This window comes from Gavialis gangeticus, unplaced genomic scaffold, assembly GCF_001723915.1.
Source record: "Gavialis gangeticus isolate Ggan-Ray unplaced genomic scaffold, GavGan_comp1, whole genome shotgun sequence".
Lineage (NCBI taxonomy): Eukaryota > Metazoa > Chordata > Crocodylia > Gavialidae > Gavialis > Gavialis gangeticus.
Genome location: NW_017729033.1, coordinates 58,619,513 through 58,639,757, shown reverse-complemented (window position 1 = coordinate 58,639,757; position 20,245 = coordinate 58,619,513). Strand labels below are relative to the sequence as shown.

At 43.3% G+C, this 20,245-nt stretch overlaps 1 protein-coding gene across 1 annotated transcript in view; it reads right to left on the bottom strand.

Annotated features, from left to right (window-relative positions):
- The window catches only part of CUNH4orf19 (chromosome unknown C4orf19 homolog), a 167,423-nt gene that overhangs the window by 56,355 nt on the left and 90,823 nt on the right, over positions 1-20,245 (bottom strand). The window contains exon 2 of the mRNA XM_019526594.1: positions 10,342-10,432. The gene's annotated coding sequence lies outside the window, so the exon portion shown is untranslated. The remainder of the gene's footprint in view (positions 1-10,341; positions 10,433-20,245) is intronic.

Below are 20,245 nucleotides of genomic sequence, written 5' to 3'. Positions count from 1 at the left end.
CTCCTTTGAAGTATTCAGTACTGGTCACTGTCAAAGATACAGGTCTGATCTGGCATGGCAATTCCTATCATTTTATTACTGTGAGCAGAGCGAAGGAAGCACAGTATCATGAGCACCAGCTGAGTTCTGTTCTGGATCTAGTATAATCAACAAATTTTGCCCCTATTTACATTTTTGGATAGCAGTTGGCTTGTCTATTATTTATTACTCCTGGTACTGACTGAGCCCAAAACAACACAGCTTGATTTCCTATGCAGGGCTGACAGTAAAACAAACAGAACCTTCTGTCTTAAATTTAATCTGTCAGCAAAACTGCATGTAAAACTGCCTTTCATTCTCCAGCCAGGCTCAAAAGTGTGCCTTGCATTTTTACCTGGGACACCCACTTTTGATTTAGCCTAAGCCCACAAGCCTGATGGAACCAGAAGTACTTTTGCCAATTGAAAATTGTTGTGATATAGTTTATTTTCTCTGTTTTGGTAGTAGTTTAACTCTCTAGTAGTTTCTGTATGAACTATGTCAGTGTTGTGGATATCTGGATGATGAGGGACACAGATCAGGATAAAATAGGGGATGCAAAGAAGACAAAAGCCTTTAGAAGGCCACTTTATCATTGCTATAGGGCAAAATCGGTGTGGAAAAACTCAGCTGGACAGACTGTTTTTCAGCAGGGTTACTAGATTAAGCACAAGTATGCTAGAAATAAGCACCACTAGATGGCAGCGCATCAGACTGCCTTAAAAAAGCCATGTGGTAAAGCTCTGTTGAGAAGTCTAAATCCTGATTTTTGCTCTGCTTGACCTCCCTTGCCTTTTGTATGATGTATCCAATAGTAGCAGCAGCCCAGGAAGGATTTATTTTCTTTTTTTTGGTAATGTTGAGATTGTGGGTAAACTGAAACTTTATAAAATCTGTAGCTAAGCTTGAAAATATTTTTGGGGGAATAGGGAATAACAATCCATCAAAGTTAATAAATTCTAGGCTTAATAACATATTTCATGCACAGTTTTCTAAAACAGTATCAATATTTTGGGCCCAAAATTGTACCTGCAAGTTACTACGTCTGAAAGTTTTCTCTCTCTAGAGGTTATTATAAGCTAATGTTCGTGAAGAACACCTGTGAGAAGATTTAGCAGCTGATGTGTCTTCCTGCATCTATTTGTCTGACATTGTCAAACTTATGGCCACACATGTTGTGTGGCTCAGAGTTAGCAGAGGGGTGGCAAATTTGGGCATGGAGAAAGTGGGGTGGGCCCTGCTGACAAATTCTGGGGCACAGAGCCCTGTTGGACATGGATCTTGCGGTGGGAGGCAAACGGAGTTAACCTTTGCTGGCTCACCTCGCTGCTGTGCTCAGACCTGGCCTATGAGGTACCCTGGAGTTGGGATCCAGCCTGACAGGCAGGGTGTTTGGCCTACTTGGTCTGTTTTGTGCTTGTGGTTCTTTCCTCTTTGGCTTTCTGGATGGGGATGCATCTAGCAGCTGTTTGTGTTATACGGTATTGTGGGAAAGGTATCTAGAGTCTAGGCTGGTTACCTGTAGAAAATCTAAGTTTTATGTCAGTTTTTTGGAAACATGGCATTACAGCCAAGATTGAGGTCATTTAGCATGTGTGATCCTCACTATGACATTCTGAGATTCTGGAATGCTAAGAATCACTCGGTCCCCCCGAATATCTCTAATCCATCAATGCTGTATGAAAAATTGCTAGTGGCACATAACACAGTCACCAAGGATGGTTAAACTATTAGTTAGTTCTTATACAAAAAGACTGTAATAAACCTGGAAGAGCTTAATATCACTCAGAGTGATATTTTTCTGGGGAAAAAAGAAACAAAAAACAGGAGAGGGCCTAAAGCTCTCCCAGAATTGTACTTCACTGCGGGGGCGAAGCATCAGCATCCTCATCATGCCTCCTGTAAGTAGATGAACCATCAATAAAACTAATGATGTTACCAGTGGACTGAATCAGACAACTGTCAGATCCCAGTCAGTTGGTTATAAATATCAACAAAGTTTCTCCTAGCCAACCAGCGAACCAGATGGCTTTTCAGACTATTGGCTCAGCACTTTGACTCCTCTAATTCACTGTCAAGGGTCTTCCAGCAGGAAAACATTCCATAATCAGTTCTACTGTAGTTCACCACAAGGCTGACATAATCTGTCTTGAGAAGACCCATATTGTAGAGGATGAAGCTGGTTACTTTACTATCAGTGACTTTGTTCTGATATGCTACACCCTTCATGCAAAATGTAGAAGAGCCACCTATGTCTGTGGCAACATCCCTGAGGCAACGCATACACTATATACTAATCATTGTGATGTCATGAAAGTTGGAAGCTTCAGTATCACAAATGTCTATAAACCACCAAGCAAAACCTGGAAGAACTACCCTCTTCCCTGTCTCCCCCACCCAGCCATATATGTTGTTGACTTTAATAGCCACCATATACAGGATGGGATTACTTCCACCCAAATGAAGATGGTGACCTGTTATAAAATTGGGCATCTAGCAATGACCTTGCCTTGATCCATGGCTCTAAACTGTGTGGCAGCTCCTACTCAGCAAGATGGGACCAAGATTACTCCCCTGACCTATATTGCATCATATCATTCAACAGCCACCCACAATGTTCTTGCAACGTTCTCAATGACTTTCCACACAGCCAACACCATCCATCACTCATCCACATTGGGTTGGTTATTAGATGTGTAAGAAAACCCAGGTGGAACTTCTGGAAAGTCAGTTGGTCCCTACTCATGGAGACTGTTGAGGGATCCATTGTTATCAGCCCATGGCAAAATATCCCAGTTGATGAAGTCTGTAAGTATGTCTGTGGTGCCATCTGTACACCCCTTGCTTGGATGGAGAGTGTGCTGATCTACTGAATGAGTAAGAAAAATCTGAGATATTGCAGATCACCTGCTTGTATCACTTGATACTGCTCATTGGAACTGCTGGGAGGGAATGGCATCATTTCTGTCAGTGTTCAGAACCAAGATACTCCATACAGAGAACTGGACTCTATGCTGTGCAAAATAAAATCTGGCACTGCAACTGGTTATGATAACCCAGAGTTTCTGAGACATCTCAGTCCTCAAGCTTGACTTCTATTCTTCTTCAGCCATATTAGGTATGAAGAACAAATTCTATCAGCATGGAGCTGAGTGAAAATCATTGGCCTACCCAAGCCTGGCAAAGACCCACAATCAGCAGCAAGTTACTGGACAATCTCCCTCTGAGTGCCTGCTACAAGACACTTGAGAGACTAGTTCTGCAATGTATTCCTGCAGTAATTGATTTTGCTCTAAGCCTAGACCAAGCAGGATTCTGCTGTAGCTGGAGCACTTGTGATCAAGTTCTAGCCTTCAACAGGTGAATTGAAAATGGCTTTCAGAAAAGCCTGAAGACTGATGTTGTCTTCATTGGTTTAACAGCAGCATATGATACTGTCTGGCAGACTGGTCTTCTGGCAAAAATATCAGGAATTCTGCCACATTGGGCCACGCATCTAGTCAAACTATTATTACATTGTCAAGACTTTAGAGTCCACCTGGCCAACCAAACTAGCTCTTGGAGTCATCAAATCAATGGCCTCCCTCAGGGATAAGTACTTGTGCCTCTCCTTTTCAACCTGTATACTGATGGCCTGTGACCAGCTCACAAAAATTTGTTTACTCTGATGACAGTGCCTTTGCCACCCAAGGTCGTGACTTCAGGTATGGAACTCACACTTACTGGAGACATGAGACTGACGTCAGAGCGCTCCCTAAAATGGTGCCTCAAACCAAATATCTCAAAGACACTTTCAAGTGTTTTTCATTTGCATAATGCCAATGCAAATCATGAGCTCACTATCATTTTAAATGGTCAGCCTTTCAAATTTAAAACCCACTCAGTTTATTTTGGAGTCATCCTTGACTGGATTTTAACTTATGAATCACATTTCCAGACAACTGCTTTAAAAATAATAACATGAAACAATTTACTTGCCAGGCTCACAGGCTTCACTTGGGATGCCAGTGCCTCCATGCTACATTCACCTGCTCCCACACTGTCACGAAATACTGTGCCCCTGTATGGGCTTGTTCATTGCACAGCAAACTAGTGGACACCCAATTGCACATTACGATGTGTCTTGTCAGGCACAATGTGCTCCACTCCATTCCCATGGTTACCAGTATTCAGTAACATTGCTCTCCCTCATCTCTGCTGCACAAATGCTTAAGTAAGCTTACTAGCCAGACTGTGGGATAATCCTATACTGCCAGTGCACTGGGGCATGTTCTACCCACCAATAGCTCCACTCCCCTCAAGGTACCCATCATGGTCGACCCTTTCAAAACCCTTTGACTTTTCCTTACTTTTTCAATTCCATGAAGAATGCTCAGCACAAGCACCAATCAATCACTACATCATCTCTGACCCTGCAGGCAGTCAACCAGGATTTAACTGGCCAGGCTATAATTGGGCACTTTTCAACCATTTTTGAAGTGGACTAGGTCAAACCTGTACTAACCCTATACCATGGCTTTGGCAATGGCAACAAATGTCCTTGTGTACAAGTTAATACCATGTCCCACATTGTTGCCTTGTGCCCATTTACAATGCTACCTGGTGGCCTTCAGCACTCTTCACACTGGTGATGACATCACCTTGAGATCACTGAAACAACATGCCAGAACCACGTATACTAAATAAATTTCACTGATACAATAGTGAGGCAGTGAAACAGACTGCCTAGGGAAGTTGTGGACTCTCCATCACCGGAGATGTTCAAGAAGAGGTTGGACAGCCATTGGTTGAGGATAATTTAGATGTAGCTATGCCTATGTTCTACTATAGGTATTTCCAATGCTCTGGGCTTTGCTGGTTGCCCCTGCCCCCTGCCCTGCTTTCTGCTACATATGTCATGGTGTATCTAAAACTCCCACAAAGGCATTGGGTGTCGGCTGCAGCCAAGGTTGGGGATTTTAATTGTTTTTTGCCAGTGCTCTTGCTGGGACAGGCTAGAGAGTCTTGCCCTTCTGCTCAGGGTCAGGCCGACTGCCATACTGGGAAGGAATTTTATCCCATGGTCAGATCGGTATGGGATATGGTGGTTTTGCCTTCCTTTGGGGCAGGAGGCATGGCCTGCTACCCAGGATCTCTTGAGAATATATTTAATAAAAGCAGGACGTTGGTTGCCGTGGTTCCTGTGCTTGACTGTAGCAGGCTAGGGTGTTAGGTCTATGTGGTGTCAGGTTTGACAGTAGTCCTATGTAGAGTTTGGATTATGGATTGTATAGGATGGATATAGGCAGGGCGATCCCTAGGGGTGCGAAGCAGGGTGACTGCCCTGGGCCCCGTGCTTTGGAGGGCCCCCGCATAGCTGGGCTGGCTTTGTGTCCGGCCACTTGCCGCCTACTCCCCCTCCCCACACTGCTACCACATCCGGGTCCCAAACAGGCTGATTTGCCCCAGCCCCTAGACCCTGCTGTGGTTGTCTCTGGGTATAGGATGGTTTGGATAGGGGTGACCCTGCCTCAAGCAGGGGGTTGGACTACCTGACTTCTGGAGGTCCCCTCCAGCCCTACTTCTCTATGATCCTGGTGGGCGCTCTCCTAGAATTACCCTTCAGGGACTAGAACCAGTGGAATCCGCGCAGGTTGGGATTTTTTTTCCTCCTTTTTCTTTGGCCTGGAGTCATTTCTCATGCTTTCCATCTCTTTTTTTTCCCACCCTTTCTCCCCTGAAAGACCTGTTCTTCCCTGTTGTCTGGCTTTTCATAGTCTCTTCTTTTTTTGACTGGCTTAATTTGACTTTAACAACTAAATCACGGCTGTATTCCTGTATTTCTTCTTTATGGTATTTAACTTTCTAAAACTTCAAAGTGAAAAGACAGGCTTTTAATTGTTACTACCTAACAATAATAAGGCTGGAAAGAAACATAGTTCAAAACCTGTTGGGTCAGTCTCTGCATTTATAACAATGTAGCATGAGCACTGGAAACAGTTTTAGAGCCTGAATGAGGACAGAATGGTGTGTCAGAAGAAATTTCAAACACTAAATGAAACCATATAAAACTAGAGCTGGAAGGGACCTCAAGAAATTTAGTACAATTCCCTGCTCAAGGCAAAATTATCTTTATCTAAACTAAGCCAGCCAAATGTTTTCTTACCTGCTTTTAAATGCTTCTGATTATCAAGATTCCCCACTCTCTCTTGGTAATCTGTTCCATTGCTTAACAACCCGCATAGTTAGCAAGTTCTTTCTAGTATGCAATCTAAATGTCTTGACTGCTCCAACCTAAGAGCAATACTTTGTAGTTGTCTTTACTGAATTTCATCCACTTTGATAAGTGGGAGAAATGGCCTGAAATAAAGTCAGTTTGACTCCAAATCTTATCCTTCAAAGGGTCTGCTGCCTTACTCGACCTAGTGCCATCTGCAGATTTACTAATCTCCTAAAATTTACTAATTATGATCCACTGTATTGCACCCTCCTTTCAATAGTTTAATCTAAACTATTTTTCCTTAGCTTAGTTACGACTGCATCATGGGATGCATTGAAAGCCCTGTTAAAGTTGAGGTGTTTCATATATGCTGCTCACAATGCTTGTCACCTTGTAATAGAAAGAGAGTGGGAGTAAAATGCTTAGCAATCAGGGTGTACTCCATCAGAGGCCTTGAAGGTTTTAAATTCTTGAATGTCTTTATTCTACAATAAAATAGCATTCTTGACCAAGGAATAATATTTCACGTTTATATTAAAATCATTAACAATATTATGATTAGGAGACTGTCTGCAGAAAACAATGTAGAAATGTAATTTAAAATGCTTAAAATGAACCTTGATCAAGCAAATGCTTAAGTGTATGCATAACCCATTGAAGTAAATAGAAAAACTAACCTACTTAGTTTAAAGTATGTGCTTACATACTGTGCTGATTGTGTCCAAAATGTAGTACTATTCCTTTAAATTAGAAATAAAAATGAGCAAATCCTCAAATTTGCAGCCGCACAGGTTATTTTCATTGGGACCTAAGTATTTATAGTGTAATCTAAAACTTTCTCATTCCTTTACCCTTGTCAGAATTCCCTCTTTGAGACTCTTCCATTAACTTGGAAGCTTAAAAAATACCTCAGGCATTTAAAAAATATTGTAGTCATTTGGCAAAGAGATCATTATATCTGTATGTGTGCTCCAGGGTGAATGGAAAATGCATTAATATGTCTACTGCGGAGAGGGCAAGGAGGAGAAATATGTTTACAAAATAAAGATAAAATGTGACATAGAGTATCTAGCCACACTGCCATGGTGAGGCACGCCTGCCCACCTGGCAGCAGTGGGGGTGGCAGCATGAAGTTGTGCACAGCATAAGAATGCCTGTTAACAGAGCTCCACATGTGACTGACTGCCTTACTTTTCTTAGGCCATTTCTGCATGAAATTATATGATTTTTGATTATACAATCCAGACCCAGTTAAGCACCAAAATGTTTGAAGATAAGGTTTGAACTCAGATAAGCAGGATGTTTGACACTACTGGTATAGGGCATTCATGAGAACTGAGAAACCCTTAACTTACATTGTTCTGTGCCCTACAGCAAATGACTTAACCTGTCTTGTATTTCACAATTTCATTTTCTTCCCAACCCTTATGGGTTATACAGCACTCTGGAAATTTACAGCACAACAAGACTGCTAAATATTACTATCCAAAATGCAAGACAGGGAAACAAGGTTCTTTGGGTAGATGTGATATCTTTTATTAGACAAACTAAATAGTTGGAAAAATTGTTCTTTGCAAGCTTTTGGCCGCAAGCACCCTTCTTCAGGTATATCGAGAGTCTACTGGTGAATTGTAAGCTCTCCTGGGCAGTTTCTATCCAGAAGAACTCACAATTCACCAGCAGACTCTTGGTATGCCTGAAGAAGTTTGTTTGGATCTAAAAGCTTTCAGAAAACAATTTTTTCAGCTGTTTAGTTGGTCTAATAAATATCACATTGACCCAAAGAACCTTGTCCGCCTACGTTCTTAGACCAACACAGCTACAGCTAGCAACCCAAAAGACAGGGAATGTATCTATCTATAGATCTGTTAAGGTACTTAGCTCATGGTAGTGCTCTGAAGTAAATAACAAATGTATGAAGACTTTCCTAGAGGAATGCAATCTATTGTAGAATTTTTATTATGCAGAAGCACTGTTGCTTTTGAACTTGAATCTTTTTGTATTAATCTGTTAAGGGATATTCTCTGGTGTTCTTGTGAATATTAATTTTATTATCATTTGATGAGAGAGATTTACTCATACTTAATTACAAAATACATCCTGAGCAACTACTCAGTTAATTTCTGTTCCACTCTATGATTAATTTGACTAACAGTGTAATTTTACCTTCATGTCCTTTTTTGTTTGATGTAGGGATCTAGCCAGTGGCCTTGACATGTATTAACAGAATATAGATTTTAGCTACCAAATGCAAAAGGTACATCCTCTTTTAATTACTTAAACACTCAGGTGCTTTGGTATTTACTAAGATTTGCTTTCATCTGCTGAAAAAAAATATATTAAAGATTAGCAGGCACAATACTTTTTCTTGTGTATTTAACAAAAGGTAAGTTTAAATAAATTGACTGGAAACAGGGAAGAAATAATCCCAAAGAGAAGAGTGAATGAGTCACAGTTAGTAGCAAACTGTAAGAATATCTATATCAACATGTCAAGTGATTGCATCATTTCACTGTGAAATTTTGCCTACTCCACAGTTTAATTGGTTTCTATTAAACAAAAGGGCTTTTCTTTTTTTGAAGCGTTCATAAGATCATTTAGCATAAGATCTAACGTTATAAAACGTACTAATTTTGAAGACTTGACACTTAAAGAGCAATACAGGCAAGAGCTGGCAGATATTCAAATAAACCTTCAGTTTAGTGATACACTGTTGCTCTTTATGTCATCATTCAGGACAGTGGTACCCAACTTTTCTGGGCTGCAGGCTGGGTGAGTGTTGCAGGGTCAGTCTGCGGGCTGGATCTGGTGCATGGGATCTAGGCCCCATCCCGCGTTAGTCTGATGCATGGCATGATCTGGTGCATGGTGCCAGCCCCACATACCAGATTGGGCCTACTGCCCTGGTTCCCTACATTTGGCGGTAGGGGAGTGGTGGCAGTGTTAATTACAGTAGTGTTGTTTTCAGAGAGGAGAACAAAGCAATTGGGCTAAGTACAGATGTTCAAAAAGCCTGAGGCAGAAGTGCTCTAAGCAGTGTTTCCTCCAAGCTGTGTGGTGTGTGCGGCTGCGCAGGCACGCCCATGCTGCCCTGCCAGGTGTGCCTGCGTGGCCATGCATGACGTGCAGCTTAGAGGGAACGCTGGCTCTAAGTATCACGCTTTACTCAAAGTGCTCTAGAAGGATGCAGGAGTGAACATAATGGACATTCGCCCTTGGGGGTGGGGGGCACAGAAGGGGCCGGCAGGCAGGAGGTGCTCTGGCACATATCTCAGGAGGCTGCCGGAGCGGCCCCTCTCCCCAGCCCTGCTCCCCTGCCAGGTGGTGGCTGGGGTGGGGGGCAGGTGAATGGAGACCTCCTTGCCATGAGGGCCCCTCCACAGCTTGCTGGCTTCAGGCTTGTGGGTGCTGGGCTGAGTCTGTGTGACATGGGGCTCCATTCACAACCCTTCCTCCCCCTGCCTGAGCCTCCTGACAGCTGCAGCTGGAAGCTGCAGCATGGGGCTGCCTGTAGAGGTGTTTGCCATGCTGGGAACTGCGGCTGGTAGGGAATGGAGCTCCACTGATGCCCACACACAACCTGGGCCTCCCAACTCCTGAGCCAGCACACTTTTGGGGGTTCTTGCAGATGGGGGGGAGGAAAGGGGGGATGACTCCATTCACCCTGCCCCCCACCTAGCCACGCAGGGGGGAGACAGCCTTTTCTGTCTCCTCTCTGTGACAGCCCAAGGGTGAGGTTGGGCCCATGCATTCCTGGAGCAGATGAGCACTGGCCAACGCTAGCAAGCTGCCCAAAGAGGGTTCTTGGGATGTTGGGGGAATGTGACCTTCCTTAATTCACGATGGATGTGGTACAGACATTTGATAAAGCACGCTAACCTAAAGCACCTTAGTCTGATACCACATCCACTTAGGGTTAACCCCACTCAGACTGGGAGCCACCATTTTAAAAGTGGTTTATGTGCTGTGAAAATCTGTTCTGTTACAGTTGTAAAGCACTTTCTGCATACTTAATGCACCTTAACGATAACATCTGTTCCTAGGCTTAGTCACTGAGTTGCTCCTGTTTGCTATAAGATACAACTGCATGTGATTTCAGACATACCTTTCCAAGTAATGCTTACCATGTCTGCACAGGTTGTTAATGGGAGTGAGTAGAAGTGACATAGTCATCATGGGTCCAGTCAGAAAGCAGTTTCCATATTATATAATCACCTGGAATTTGTAATAAAAAGTTATTAGACTAGTTCCATGCCTCATCTGTAGCTGTGCTTCTGCTATAGATACTTCTTCTGTGTTTCCTTTTTCATTTAGTGGCTGTAAATTCATTCTCTTAAAGTAACATGGTCAAAATATAAATTAAATATGGTAAGCCTGCTTTGGCATAAACACTGGGTGAAGCTTTTGCAGCATAAGAATTCATTTTTTGGGCATTAGGAACAGTTACTTTCTTGTTTTGGGGTGTCTATTTTTAAAAGTTATATCTGGTTGAATCCAAAGCATCTGATATTTCAGTTTATATCTGTGCAGTTGTTTAACTATTACTCTACCTGTTCTATGTTATTGCTGCACTAGAAATGTATTCCATCTGGAATTCACACACCACACAGGGCTTCTTTGTTGTGTAAGATTACATGAAGCTGACCATCACTTTTCACAAGAAAATAGGTGCTGACCCTTATGATCAAAGAGGAGTAGGATTTAATTTACTCAAAGAAACAACATGACTCTCTACAGAGAATCATCACCTGATACTACAGACAAACAGGAGAACAGGCAATATATGGTTTACAATGTTTGGACAGAAAATGACTGACTGCCCTACTTTTCTTAGGCCATTTCTGCATGAAGTTATTTGATTTTTTGATTATATAAATTATACCCAATTAAACACCAAAAAGAAGATAAGGTTTGAACTCATCCTTTAGAAAAATGTGCTTTTATTTTAGAATCATAGAAAATTAGGGTTCAAAGGGACCTCAGGAGGTCATCTAATCCTACTCCCTGATCAAAGCAGGACCATGCCCAACTATATCAGCCCAACCAAGGTTTTGCCTAGCCAGCTCTTAAAAGCCTCCAAGGATGGAGATTCCACCACCTCTCTGGGTAACCTGTCCCAGTGTTTTACTACCTTTCTAGTGAGAAAGTTCTTCCTAATATCTAACCTAAACTTCCCTTGCTTCACTTGAGACCACTGCTCCTTTTTCTGCCATCTGCCACCACCGAGAACAATCTAACTTCACCCACTTTGTAACCACCCTTCAGGTAGTTGAAGGCTGCTATTAAATTCCCTCTTAGACTTACCTTCTGCAGACTAAATAAGCCCAGTTCCCTCAGCCTCTCCTCAGAAGTCATGTTCCCATTTGTATTGCCTTCCACTGGACTTTATCAAACTTGTCCATATCCTTTCCATAGTGGGGGGAGGGCAAAACTGGACACAGTACTCCAGATGTGGCCTCACCAGTGAGGGGAATAACCACTTCCCTCAGTGTACTGGCACCACTCCTAGGTTTATTCTATGTTTAAAGATAATTTTAGTATTCCTTTCACAACCTTTCTCCCTTCTGTAATGTGTCTTTGCTCTGCCTTGTGTATAGGTTTTCTAGTTTTTCCAATTTGTCTACCCTAGGTGCATCTCAACATGCATCTACTCTACCCTAGATTTACTGTGCAGTTAGCTACTGCAGAATAAGGGTTTTTGGATAGGTGTCCACCTGAAACATGACAGACCCTAGCCACATCCAGGCTGCATGTGTTTCCCTACACACATGCTGCCCTGGGGCTGGCTGGGAACTGTCCCAGTAAGGGGCAGGTCCTAGCCAGCTCCAGGCTGTGTCGAGAACTGTTCCCATACAAGAAACTGCCAGCCCCTGCTCCGCATCGCAATTGCGATGTCAGCTTGGGGACTGTGGAACTTCTTCCCAGCTAATTGTAGTGATTTTGGAGCAGGGACTGGGAGCAAGCTCCCAGCCTGTTCCCAGCCCCAAGTCCATGATTGCAGAGTAGGGAGAGGGGGCTGGAAGCTTCTTGCTGCCAGGGCAGGGGGACTTTGTCTCACCCAGGCATGCAGGCTGGGGGCTGGGGAGTGTGTTCCCAGCCCAGCTCTGAGTACAGGGCTGTGGGGGGAACAGGCTAGGGAGCTTGTTCTCACCCCAGCTCCACAGCCCCCACCAGCAGTGCTGGCTCCATGATCGCGGGGCCACTCCATGGTCCAAGCTCTATGTTCTCAGGTCTTTGGCTGGGAGATAAGGGTCTCCCAGCCCAAGTCCCATGACCACAGAGCTCAGGCTGGGAGATGAGCATCTCCCAGCAGTGGCCCCATAGTTGTGGAGCCAGCACTGGGAGATAAGGGTCTCCCAGCCCCCTGCTGCCCAATCAAAATGGCAGAGCGGGAGCTGGGAAATAAGGATATTCCAGCCCCTGCTCCCCTATGCTAATGTGAAGTTAAGTGTCTCATGTAGACATCTCCACTGTTGACTTCTACTGTCTATAATAGTTTCTCTTCATCTTTTCATCTCATCAGATCTCCATCTTAATTCAAATTTCATCTGAAAAAAATGTAATTTACATGAACTCTTAATCTTTGTCTCATTCATTTGTGTACCATTTTATGGCTGTATTATGCAACCATTTGTAAATAGATTTGTAAACAGATTAGCTTGGAATAGATTTTTGTATGAGAGATGTTTTATAAAGTGCAGGCCAGTTGCATACTGAGGGCAAAACTGTCATTAATTTTACTAGGAGCAGAATCAAATCTTGTAAAGTAGGCGTATCAAACTCATCAGGTCCAGAGGACTAGATGAATGGCGTGGGGCTGGTCCATGGGCCAAATCAAGACCACAGACTACCCTTACATGCTGGATCCAGGGTTAGTCTTGTGCAGGTGCCACAACTGCTCCCAGGCCAGCCCTGTGTTCTATGTAGCATGCACATGCCAGTACTGGCTATACACCCCTTATGGAGCAGACATTGGATCTGGGCCTGCCTACTGCACGCATACTGGACCCAGCCCTGCATGCCATGTGCAGTGTGCACCAGATCTGGTCCTGCACACTGCATGCAGTAAATACTGTATTTAGCGTTGTGTGCTGTATGCAGTGTAGGCACAATGTGGCATACAATACATATGGCATCCAGAACCCATGGGTGGCACAGTGGGCTGGGTGATAAGGCTCCATGGGCTGTATCTTTGACACCCCTGCTGCAAAGATTTATTGAACCATGAAAGGGAAAAAAAACTTGCATGAAATGAAAATTGATCTTGAGATTATAAATTCTTTTCATGAAAGATCTAGAATTCAGAACTAATTTTTTGATCCCCAAACTGCATATTTCTCACCACTCCACTGTGGTAAGGAAAAATAAATTTATAGATGACAGAAGCTTTCTTAAGTAAGTTGCTCAGGCCAGAAGCTGGGGGGTGCTAGAGCATGGCCTCAGCTGCAGGGAAGCTGTGCTGGGGGAGCGTGGCCAGGCCTCAGCAGTAACCTGCAGTGAACAGGCCAGGGAGGCAGGAATTAAGACCAGCATGGACTTGAGCCGGGGTCTTCTGGGCACTCTCCTATTGCTCCTGCAGCGATGAGGGTGAGGATGGGGGTGGGGGTGGGCTGCAGCCAGATCATGGCTGGCATGGGCCCCTGAGGCAAAGTGGGCAGGGAGTGGGGTTATTTCCCCACTCTGTTCCTTCTGCCCCTGGGGGACTGCAGCCAAGGTCTGCCAGCTACACCCACCACTGCCGCCGCTTACTCCCTGCGTGGGATGAATGGTGGGATAAGCCAAGATGTGGGGGCAACTTAAACTAGGAAAGGTTCTGGGGCAAGTTGCATAAACTGGTTTGAGCTCAATCAGTTAAGTCTGATACTACATTCAAACGGGTTTATCTCAAACCAGTTTTGGCCATTTTGAAACTGGTTTATGTGCACTGAACTTCTGTTCTGTTACAGGTTTAAATCAGTTTCTGATCACTTAAACTGGTTTATGTATAACTTCTGTCCCTAGCCTAAGGGACCCATGAACCCCATGTGGACCTGCTGACCTCTGTTGAAGACCTGTCAGCCCCCTCTGGACCTGCCAACCCTGCTGTTGCATTCTTCCTTAGAAAACTTGTAAAACCATGGGTTCTGTCCATTACAGCCTTAGTTTTTTTACCCTTTAGTGACAGTACCTATGATAGCAGCCATTGAGGGCACAAAGGATCAGTTGGCAACATTCAGTTTCTTTTTCGTCTGTATTTGCATAGCCCTATAATACCAACAGTTTCCAGACTTAGGTTTAGGATTCAGCACTCTCAGTCTCCCACTTCCACCAATATTTCCTTTTCTCAAAGTACAAGTGTTAAAACATCTTTTTTCTGTCCAACTTAAAATTTCAGGTCACAACAACAATTTGCATCCGTCTCATTTAGATAAACTAGAGAAGCAAGAGACCCTCTAGTCTTTGCTCTAGTATTACAGGATTTCTCACAATTGTACATTTCCCAGTTTTTCTGCAGTGTTATTTTATATAAACTATTAATATGTTGACTTTTGCATTTCCTGGTTTAAGGTTACATTTCTATCTGTTACATCAGTGTAAACATGAGTTATTTCCTTGACTCAGATTCTATGAAGTCTTTTTACTGCATTTTGATATGGTTTTTCTTTTACTTTTTATAGAAGTGGCATAAACCATGAAAGTGTCCTTGTTAGATTTTGGGCCCCTTCCCCACACACAAAGATGCTGTGCACTCCTGGCAGGACACAAGCAGCAAACTATCACATTTGGAATATTTTCTGGTTTGTACCCAGCAATAATATTTACAGGCAAGAAAATATTGTTGTTTATTCTAGAATACTTAAAGATTGTGGTTTTGGAGAATTGCTTTGGGTCTGTTATAAACAAGAGTATTGTCTACTGAAGTACAACAGACTGTTACTCAAGTACTAGTGACTTCTAATCCCAAAGTATGCAGGGTTGTTTGTCGTAGTATCTTTGTCTTGCCTGCCTTAATCCCAAAGTATTTATTTTAGGGGAATAATAATAATCACAGCAACAACAGCAGCAGCAATAATAATGATGATGTAATAATAACAATAATTAAAAAAAACTAGAGAAGACATTTCTGAGAGAGGAATGTCAGAGTTCTATCCTGCAAGTTACTTAGGCCCAGATCCTTATAGGTATTTAGGCATGCAACTGCCGTACAAATCAGGTCATCAGTGGGAAGTCATTGGCAGTAGGCCCCCAAATGCCACTTGAGAGCACCTTTCTCAAGTATAAATATCTTACTGATCTCTGTAGGAGTTTAAATGCACAGCTACTCATACAGTTAGAAAAAAATCAACCCATCCAGATGATTAAAATATAATTGGAAAGTGAAAAAACAAACACAATTCCCAGTTCCTGCAGTTGCTAACCCCAGAAGTCAGCTATATTTTTCCTTTTGAAGCTGAACATGAGAATTAATGTAATTAATGGGTTTGACTTGCTCTAGAAACGCATAGTAAATGCCCTCCCCATACTTTTCACATAAGCTGTAAATATCCAAATGTTATTGTGTGCTTGTTTGTGAAAGCTGGCCAGCATTATTATGCTAGACAGAGCTGAATGCTTCAAGCAGGTGGCAAGCCAATGATTGCAACAAATCCCTTGCTCTTTGAACACCCGGATCATTTCCACAAAAGAGCAGTAGGTTACAGGGGGTTAGATGGCTAATGTCACTTTCTTGGTTCCACTTGAGTTCTGCTCAACAAAGAGCATTAACAATGACTGTTATGGAGTATCAGAGATGAAAACAAAAAGGTAATTATTGGACTGATAAAGAATTTCTTTACATGTATGCAAATACATGCTTACATGTATTAAAAATATTTCAGATAGAATTTATTTCCTAGCACAGCATGAAACAAAAAGCCCTCATAATAGTTCAGTAATGGCTTAGGCCCTATCACTGGTTTTTATTGTATTTTCAGTTACATGTTGTTAAGTACAGGAAACAGAAATTGCCAGACTGGATCAGACTCAAGTCTAGTTCTGTATTCTGCCTCTACTATGTAACTCCAAGGAAGAGTTAATGTAGACAGTTAATAGACTGTTAACTTATAACATTTTATACTGACTTCCCAATAGTTTGGCTTATGCCCTTAGTCATGACAGCTCACATTCCATCTAAAACATTTGTTCCATTTTATCACATTATTGTAAAATTACTGGATAGTCTTGTTATCTGTTATGGGGCCTCTTCCCCGTTACTGAAAGGGAGAGGGAGCCCAGGGCCTGCTGGCCAGCCCTAGCCCCTTGAATAGCCTTATAACAGCAAAGAGGGCCTTAAATAAAATGGTGTTGTAATCCTGATTGGGAGGCCCTTTTCAGGTGTTCAGTCATCGAGTTGATGACATTGGTTGTGCTTTAGCATGTAACAGGAAAGACCACGAGAAGGTTGTCATCTTCTTCTCCAGTGGGAAGCCTGGGCAAATACTAACTTGCCACAGAAATACATCGTTAGTGACTCTACAATTCCCCAGCCAGGATTTGACCTACTGAGAAAGATTTGGTCCTCCCTGAAATGCATCCAGATAATTCATGGAAAATTATGGACTCCTACTCCATAAATGGAGAATCAAAGAGAGTGTGGGTTGCAATTGTGATGCTATTTTTCAGATAGTGCAACACATTGTGAATGATTGCCCAATTAGATCCTTTAGTGGCAATGTAAAATCAATCTAGGTAGCTACCCCTGAAGCATTTGAATGGTTATCAAATTTAAATATTAATCTATGAATGTTGTAATTCTAAAATGTCATATGAAAGAAGAAGAAGAAAATGGCTACCCTCCCCAGGTACAGATGATGGTTGACAGGCCTGGGGTGGAAGTAGAAGATCCAAAGAGGGGGCCTGACCCAGAAGAGGCAAAGCTCAAGGGAGGATCCAGCCTGGGCTGCCTACAGAGAAAGGACTTTACGCCAGAGAAAAGTGGAAGAAACCCTGCACCTCGAGCAGCAAGAGGTAAGTGTCTTGAGCTTTTATGTTAGGGCTTCTGTGGGATGAGATTAACTCCAACCAGAGAACTGTTGTGTTTTGGGAGCAAACGCTCATGTTTTGATTTATGTTTAGGCTGGAGGACTGGATGTGGCTATAATAATTCGTAGATGTTTGGGTCAGAAGGGACCTTAGTAGATCATTGAGTTCGTCCCCCTGCCCTGGGTAGGAAAGAGCATTGGGGTCAGATGACTCCAGCTAGGTGCATGTCTAGCTTCCTCTTAAAGACCCCCAAGATAGGGGAGAGCACCAACTCCCTTGGAAGCCCATTCCAGATTCTGGCAACCCTCACTGTAAAGAAGCTCTTCCTGATGTCTAACTTAAATCTGCTCTCCATCAGTTTGTGGCCATTGTTCCTAATTACTCCAAGGGGTGCCCTAATGGGAGGGTTAGAGGCCACCAGGGCACTGCAGAAGTACCCAGCACAGAGACCTTCCAGGGCCTGAAGTCTGGTGGACTCTGTCAGGTGGAAGATCAAGCATTTCAGAAGGAGGACTGTTGTGTTAGAAGGCTAAGTACCTGGCAGCAAAGACTGAGGGAACATAGGCCCAGAGCCTCCAAGGGCATGATGGGAGCTGGGGCCTGAGAATCCAGAGTCCTGGTACAGTGGACCTTAGGTGGAGGGACCAACTAGATTAAAGTGGGCCAAGGCCAGGAAAGGCCTCAGCTCAGACAAGGCACTTTCCCAAAACCTGCATCTGCCTTCTGGGGAAGCCTCCCAGTGAAATGACAACATCAAAGATGGAGCAGGTGACATAACAAGGGGGATGGACCCCTTAGAGACCAGAGAGTAAAGAGGTAGGAGCCAGGGGATGGGTTAAGCAGGAGACTTTGTTGCTCCAGTGCCGGACTCATTACACTGTCCCTGTAAATATGTCTAAATTCTTGTCCTCAGCAATATGTTTTTCTAGCTATCAGCTCCATAGACTGATTGTGTATTAGTCTTCTATCAGTCCTTTCCAGGATCCTAGTAATCTTTGAGTGCTATCTTATAAATCAGGGATGTCAAATGTATAATCAATGGGCTGGATCTGGTCCCTGGAGCTGTTTCCTGTGGCTTTCAGGGCTCCTGGCAGGACCAGGAAGTAAGAGGGGGTGGGGGGCAAGCGTTGGTGGGCCCTGCTGCTGAATTCAGGCCTATGGACAGCCCATTGCAATGGGGGTGATAAGCAATGGCTGTGGTGACACTGCTGTTTGCTCCACTGCTTCTGGGTCTGGATCTAGCCCACAAGGAGCCCAATGGTCTGGATCCAGACTGGGGCACAGGTCAAGTCCTACAACCCTGCTACAAAGAAGTAACATACTAATTATAAGAACAGGCTCCTCTACTGAGAGTAATAGCAAGGGTGCCCTCAAGGATGTGTTACTTTTTCTATTGGACCCATGTGATATTAAAATAAACTACATACATGACCAGATTCTATTCCACCTATTAGGCACATAATTGAACTTGGGCACTTAAGTGTAATTCTGTTCCATGCTGCTCAAGTTCCTGGCTCCTCCTCCTTGCTGCTTTTTTGTAATTTGATCTTAAAGGTAAGATATTACAAAAGTAGATGCATTAATGTGGAGGTTGGTAGCCTACAGCCTGCAGAGCCACTGGATCTGGTCTGAGAAACTGAGGCTTCAACAGCATGCTGTGGTGGGTGGGCGAAGGGCTTCCCATCCTGTGATGGCCAGAACCAAAGAAATTAATAAGCAATAAATATGTGCTTCTTGGAGGCATTTGAAACTTTTGTCTAATATGAAGTTTGTATTTTTGTAACCCGCAAATGTAACTTGTAACTGTTTGTGGAACTGACTAGGCCTCAAAGACGAAGCTCTAGCTGTGAAATTAGCTGACCTAATAGTTCTTTCTCACTCACAATTTAGCCTTGATGATGATAAAAACTGGATTCAACTGCCTAGCTTATCCAGTACATTTCAAGAAAGAACATCTGAAAAAAGCATAGTCAGAGAGTTCTGAAGGGGCTGGATTTAGGCGGGGTAATGTTAATTTCAAACCTGAAGATGTTGTGTTGCTATTTGCTTATTGGATAAACCCAAGCTTGGGCAGTAACTTATTATAATAATTTCTAACACCTTTTAACCCGATAGGATAACAGCTATAAAGCAATATTATGAATGGCTACATAACTAAAAATGAGCATAATTAGAATATAAAAGAACACACACGTCATAGTAACCCTCGGGAAGGACAGAACAGAAGGGTCATTGCTGTCCCATACCCTCACGGATCTCTCTCACTCCCTGTGACAGCGAGGACCAGATCCTGACTGAGAGGCTTCCACCAGTTCTTCTTCGGGCAGCCCAGTTCAGAGACGTCTGACTATGCTGATTCAACTTGACATGCATCTTCTAACTGAGGGACTATCGATAAGTTACTAACCAAGTGGGAACTCTTGGTTAATTTCTTTATCTGTTTTATTATCACTGTCAATTTTAATCTGTATTGTTATGTTGTCTGTTTATTAGCTTAACCTTTTTATTAAAAATTATATATGCAAACTATGTCTTTTGTTGTCATAAGTAAAATTCATTCCTTTTTGTAAGTGAAATTTGTCATTTCTTTCCTCTCCAACATCACCTCCTCAATCCCGAACCAAAAAGCCCAGTGGCTAATAAAGTTACAGTGCTCAGTCAGTCTGCAACTAAATTGATATACTCACAGTGCCCAGCTGGCCTGTGACAATTGGCATCATGAACAGGATCGAGGATGGAAAGTTTGGAGGGAAAGAATGGTGTAGAGGGGCCAGAGGGGTGGGCCCCACTGATTACTTTAATAGAAGAGGTTACAGGTATTAAGAATCCGGGGTGGGATAAAGAGAGATTGAAACCCGCCTGGCGTGACCCTGCCACAGTTCCCTGTCAGTGGGCTGCATTCACTGCCATGCAGAAAGGCAAACCGAGGAAAAGATGTCCGTTTCGGCTGCTGGCAACCTGCCTAAGACTGGGGGCAGAGGAAGCCACTCAGCTCCATCAAACGATTCAATCCCTAGACAGTCAAGT